We start from the raw sequence: 6,573 nt of genomic DNA, 5'->3' as shown, positions 1-6,573 counted from the left end.
TCCTGTTTGAACGTTTCTGTTGTCGAGGTGGACGCAGCTGTTTGTCCTCAGCCCGTCCCCAGCAGGTGTGGGTCGGTACAGCAAACAGTGCGGAGGTGGACGATGACAGACACACACACACAAACACACACACACACACACACACACACACACACACACACACACACACACACACACACACACACACACACACACACACATAGTTGTGTCCATGTTGTTTTGTTCCTTCGCTCTCATTTCACTTGATTTTAAAACTAATTTTCATTTACCTGTTTTTATCATTTATATTTACTCAACATTAATCGTTCTTCTGAATTTGACTGAGGAACTGGATCCCACCGAGTTGTGCACGTGACCCGGGTCAGGACAGCGGAGCGCTGACTCACCCTCTTCCTCAGGTTGTACGTGAGAACCAGGTTCCGGGCGAAGTGGTTTGCGAAGTTAGCGTAGAACGCGAGGACCTTCTGCAGCGCGTCTCGTTTGATGATGTGAAGGTCGCAGTAGGTCAACGCTCGCACGTTGGCACAGGACTGAGCCAAGGTCATCTCCTTCCAGAAGGACGTCCCCGAACACGTCCCCTTTACCTGCAGAGGGACAGACAGGCCTCAGTCAAGTCTTCAGTGCATTACTGTTGAACCTGTCGGGCCTGACTCTGGACAAGCGCCACCATTTTCATCAGTGAACACATCCTGTTAAATAAACGCTGTCCCCTCGGTGAAGGAAGATGGACGACAGGAAGACAATGATGAACGCTGTCTTTAGTGAAGGAGGAAAGTGCTGCAGTGAAAACAGACATTTATCAGAGTGAGGGACGTGCATCTGTCTTATTGTGAAAAGAGGAAGTGACTTTAAATAGTCTCCAGGGTGAAACCTCGGGGGTGAAGTGAAAATCTAAATATTTATCCATAGAGGAACCGAAGTGGATTCTGGTGAAACGTGGAAGTGGAACGCAGGAAGGGGACAGAACCCGTTTGACTCGGAGACGAAGACAAAGATGAAGAACTGAGTGACAGTTCCTCCATTATCTCCAGGAGGCGCTGGACTCAATCCCCAGCAGGCACTGGGGCGAGAGGCTTAACTCTGGACAGGTCGTATATTTATGTCCGGGCCGAAGCTCAAACCTAAAGAGAATTTAATGTCTGCATTTAAATTAACCTGCAGGAAGAGAACTAACACGTCACTGCAGCGCCGCCCTGTCTGCCAGGAGTCGTACTGCACAAGTGACAGCAACAAACTGAATTGTGACGCCTAATGTTCTGACTGACTGCATTTTATTCGAGCTTGAAATGTGTTTAAAATACATTAAACGATTAAAGATATTATATATACACATGTAGTACGTGTCCTGAAAAGTTACAGAAAATAATTACTCTTATTTTACAGTTACTTTTAGTGTTTAAAATATAATTTAATGCAAATAACAGACTGTAAATCAAAATGGACGACGAAGCCAAAATATCTTGATCCCCTCAGGTTGCCGGCTGCAGTGGAAATAATAAGCCCCGCCTCCTCCATGTTAGCAGATGTGACCTATTATGAAAACAAATGTATTTAGATTATTGTTAAATTGACAAAGATTCTATGATTATATTTGTCTTTAAAATATAAAAATATTGAACCAGCTGGAACGTCAAAGAGAAACCTTCTTTGAGAAACGTTTTTCTAACGTAAACTTTGTTTGGTTCATCTCATGTTAACCTGGAGGAGGAGGGGCTGGTGACCTATACTTGCAGCCGGCCACCAGGGGCGAGCCAGATGTTTTGGCTTTTACTTTTATGAGGTGTCATGTCGGCCATCTTTATTTACTGTCTTAAGGTCTCACTCAAACTGCTACTCACCCAAAATGGCCACCACCTCATCGTCCTGGATGACCTCCAGTGACCCCCGACACCACGAAGCAGAGGCTGTCCACGCTCTCTCCTCCGGCGTGGAAGATGAGGTCGCCCGGCGCGCTGTGGACGGTCTGGAACTCCATGGCGAGGGCTCGCAGGCAGCCGTCGCTCGCCAGCCCGGAACCCCCGGGGTGTTCCTTAAACACCTTCCTGTTGAGGTGGACGCAGATGTCCCGCTCGCATGTCCTTGGGACAGATCTGCAGGACCTGTGGACACAGTCGAGTCAAACTGGAGTCAGACCAGGATTCAAAAGAGAACGCAGAGAATGAATGTAGAGCATCACACGTCTGAATCCTCTGTGCCCCTGTCATGAGGCGTTACCTTATCGGTTGTCAATGCCTCTGGACATGGACCAGGTGGACACGATGTAGTCCATCACCCGCTCGCTCAGCCCTGTGGGGACCTGGTAGAGTTTGAGGAAGTCTCTCACCGCTGTTGAGCATCTCATGGTAGCGGTTTGTGTTGGCGTACATCTGCTGGAAGATGGTGGTGACGTTACCGAAGATGGTGGCGTAGAGCAGCGCTGCAGAGAGGGAGGACGAGTTTAGACACGACATGATCAAAACATCCAGATGCACGAGATCCGGTTTCACATGAACGCAGCACGAGAGGATTTTCAAATCTTCACTGATTCAAAAACGTGTGAGTCAGAGAAAAAAACATTTTTAATTACAACCTCTCCTGCGCCTGTGATCGTGGGCAGATGGACAGCTCGGCCCGGACTGAGCCCCCCCGGCCCGTCAGCAGACCCAGGGTGCTGAGTCTGGCCAGGAGGGAGGAGCCTTGGCTCTGACAGAACTCTGGTGACCTTCAGAAAGGTCAAAGTCCAGTGTCAGCGCAGCCGGTGGACCCCGAGTCAAGAGGACGGGTCCAGAACCATAACCAGGTCCAGAGCTTCACCGCTGAGAGGGCAGGAAGTCAACGTTGTTATTTTTATTCTATTGGACTAATTACTTTTATTTTATTTTCCCATTTTCAATTTGCCCTCTAGAGTATCTGAAACGTTTGTATAGATTATTAGTTATATAAACGGTTAAATATATTCTCTCATATTATTTTCATGAAAAGATTATTATAAAAAAAAATGTCGACGTATTCTCTGATCAAATAGATCCTGGTTTAATTCTAACCCAGCTACAGTTTGTCCCCTCTGAGGCTCCTGTACAAGTGGACTTTATTCATGTCTAATTTATGAATATTAGACTTCTGATGGTGCAGGGCGGGACTTTTTAAGGACGCTGCACTCAACATGTCAGGGAACGACGGGACGATGGCAGCAGAGGACACGTTGTCTCACAGCAGCTCGTTTCCATGTCCGGTGGAACAGGTTGAGTTTAGAAACCTGCTGATACGAGTTCTGTCTCGTCCGACTTCTTGTCAGGACACAGAGGTAGAGAGTGGACAGACGCACTGAGACCACTTCAGTCATTAAAGTGTCTCTGTCACTTCAGCTGCTTGGATTTCAGAGAGTCAGGAGCTGATCAGGGGATTGATCCTGTATCAGGTGTAACCAGAGAAATCCATGGAGGTCATTTATTATTTATGTTAGCTTGATGCTGATCGCTGTGATCTTTGCTCTGGAGCGATGCAAACTAATTTACATAGTTCAACTTTATACTATATAAAGTAAAGTACGGATAATGTTTATGTCGGTGGTTTATTCTCTGTGGGACGTCAGGTCACACAATAAATCTCCTGGTCCAGTCTGAGGGACAAATTATGTTCTGTTCCTCTCAGATCCCGACCTGGACGCTGCTCAGCGTCAAAGACATGACTCTCCATCAGCCAACCATCTGCTCATAGACGCTGAGGGACAGGAAGCTGAGACGAGGAGGAGGAGCGAGAAGACAACACTCAGCTGATCTAAACTGCTTCCTGACATGTCCCTGACGTGTTCCTGACGTGTCCCTGACGTGTTTCCTGACGTGTCCCATGACGTGTTCCTGACGTGCCCCTGACATGTTCCTGACTTGTCCCTGACGTGTTCCTGACGTGTTCCTGACGTGTCCCTGACGTGTTCCTGACGTGTCCCTGACGTGTTCCCTACGTGTCCCTGACGTGTTCCCTATGTGTTCCATGACGTGTCCCTGATTTGTTCCTGACGTGTCCCTGACGTGTTCTGGACGTGTCCCTGACGTGTTCCTGACGTGTTCCTGACGTGTCCCTGACGTGTCCCCTGACGTGTTCCCTACGTGTTCCTGACGTGTCCCTGATTTGTTCCTGACGTGTCCCTGACGTGTTCTGGACGTGTCCCTGACTTGTTCCTGACGTGTTCCTGACGTGTTCCTGACGTGTCCCTGACGTGTTCCTGACGTGTCCCTGACGTGTTCCTGACGTGTTCCTGACGTGTCCCTGACGTGTTCCTGACGTGTTCCTGACGTGTCCCTGACGTGTTCCTGACGTGTTCCTGATGTGTCCCTGACGTGTCCCTGACTTGTTCCTGACGTGTTCCTGACGTGTTCCTGACGTGTCCCTGACGTGTTCCTGACGTGTCCCCTGACGTGTACCTGACGTGTTCCTGACGTGTTCCTGACGTGTCCCTGATGTGTTCCTGACGTGTCCCTGACGTGTCCCTGACGTGTTCCTGACGTGTTCCTGACGTGTTCCTGACATGTTCTGGACGTTGTGTATGTGACAACACAAATATCTGAGTCAGTTGCTCTGGACATTTTCTGGAACTTTTCCTATAACATGTCTGGAACATGTCACTGAGTGAGCGAGTGGATGAGGCTTCTGTCACGTGACGGACGTGAACTGTCAATCACGACGTCTCAGAAACACTTGAACTAACATTTATTAAACAGCTACTTATTGGTTGTGATGACACTTCGCTGCTAACATGTCGTCCATCTTTACTTTTCAGTTCATGGTTATAAAAGCCGGAAGCTGAAGATCAACAGTGAACAGAAGATCAGGAGGTGTCTGTGATGTGGTGGATGTCGGAGGGAGAAGGTGATGCAGGCGAGCGGATGGTGGAACCTGGAGTGACACCAGAGTGACACCAGAGTGACACCAGAGGGACACCAGAGTGACACCAGAGGGACACCAGAGTGACACCAGAGGGACACCAGAGGGACACCAGAGGGACACCAGAGTGACACCAGAGGGACACCAGAGTGACACCAGAGTGACACCAGAGTGACACCAGACCACGGCAGCTTCCGACGAGGGAGACAGATCGTCAACATTAAGGCTCTTTGTCCCTCTGCTCAGTGAAGAAAAGCTTTTAGCAGCTGACGTCTGCTCTGGAGAACCTCCACAGAGCGTCCGTCCAGCTGCTCACCGGCCGACCCGCAGCTACAAGCACCGACTCGAACTTTCACAGCTACAATGAGAAAATACTTTACTTTCCTACTTTGCGTGGATTGAAAGCTTTAGTTTTCAGTTAGATCCTCAAATAAAAACATTTTAGATGAGTTTCTGTTCCAGTGAATCAGATCTGATTCTTCAACTGGATCAGTTCAGGATTCTTGGTTCCTTGGTTTGTGTCTTTTTTTTAAATCCCACTCTTTTATCTTTAAGGTTCAAAACCCATCACTGCTGCTACTGTTACGCCTGTCTGTGGTAACACTAGTAATTGATTCTCCATGTTGTTCTGATCTGGGAGCTGCTGCTGGTGCTGGTTGTTCTCTTCCTGAAGGAGGTCATGTGACGGGAGCCTGGGCGAATCAGCAGGAGGCTACGTCATAACAGAAAATGTGTTGAGTTTGTGTTTGTGTAGAAGTCGATGCAGATTCACGAGGATCTTGATCTTCCTGTGTTGGTCTGTCACAGTGAACAGTTGTGGTCTCACAGCTGCAGCAGCTGCTGGAGTCATGCTTCACATGTTGTCTGCGGTATGAGATGTGACGGAGCCGTGGCCTGCAGCCTTCAGGCCGGACGCACACGTCCTGCTGAGCAGCTGCGTGAGAGACGATGCAGCAGGAGGACACAAGCTCATCTGACAGAGCTGTTCATATTTCATATCAGTGGAACTCAGCGTGTCACGACTCATCACTGCTCAGGGAGACCAGTCCCTCCGTCAGTCTGGATCTGAGCAGACGACTCTTTATAAAGAAGTATATAACACACACACACACACACACACACACACACACACACACACACGAAGCTCTTTGTAAACCTCGTTTAGATAAGTGCTATACAAATAAAGTTATTAGAAGAAGTCTTATTATTCAGCCGACTCAAGCTGCTCGTCTGTGAGTTGTCTCCTCCAGGTTTGTGATGAGACATGAGACATGAGACATGAGACATGAGACATGAGTCCCAAGGTGAGACGTCACTGTCAAGATCAAACGTCAAATTGTTCCGTATTGTTCAAGTGCATAGTTTAAAATCCGTCCTCCACAGAAACCTCACACACCGAGTCTGATGTTTTATCATTTCATTTGTTCCGAGATAGAGAAGTTAATGTCAAACATAAATTAATATCAGACCTCATGTTGGTTTGATTGAATGAATGACATGTGTAGAGGAACTGCATATTATATTATATTATATTATATTATATTATATTATATTTTATATTTTACTATATACTTTTAAATCACAGATCAAATATTTAATGGTCTCTCCTTCACTCTTTCTAACCTCTGGGATGCTTTGACTCATTTATTTTAATTCATTAATTGATTCTTGGAGATTTACACATTTTCTTTTTTCATGTGATTATTGTTTGAC

General features: G+C 47.3%; 1 pseudogene; it reads right to left on the bottom strand.

Annotated features, from left to right (window-relative positions):
• The window catches only part of LOC128437444 (potassium voltage-gated channel subfamily H member 1-like), a 19,477-nt pseudogene that overhangs the window by 3,672 nt on the left and 9,232 nt on the right, over positions 1 to 6,573 (bottom strand).

The sequence above is a fragment of the Pleuronectes platessa genome, chromosome 3 (assembly GCF_947347685.1).
Source record: "Pleuronectes platessa chromosome 3, fPlePla1.1, whole genome shotgun sequence".
In the NCBI taxonomy this organism is placed as follows: Eukaryota; Metazoa; Chordata; class Actinopteri; order Pleuronectiformes; family Pleuronectidae; genus Pleuronectes; species Pleuronectes platessa.
The sequence above is the reverse complement of the archived record's forward strand: the minus strand, read 5'-3'. Positions and strand labels throughout refer to the sequence as shown.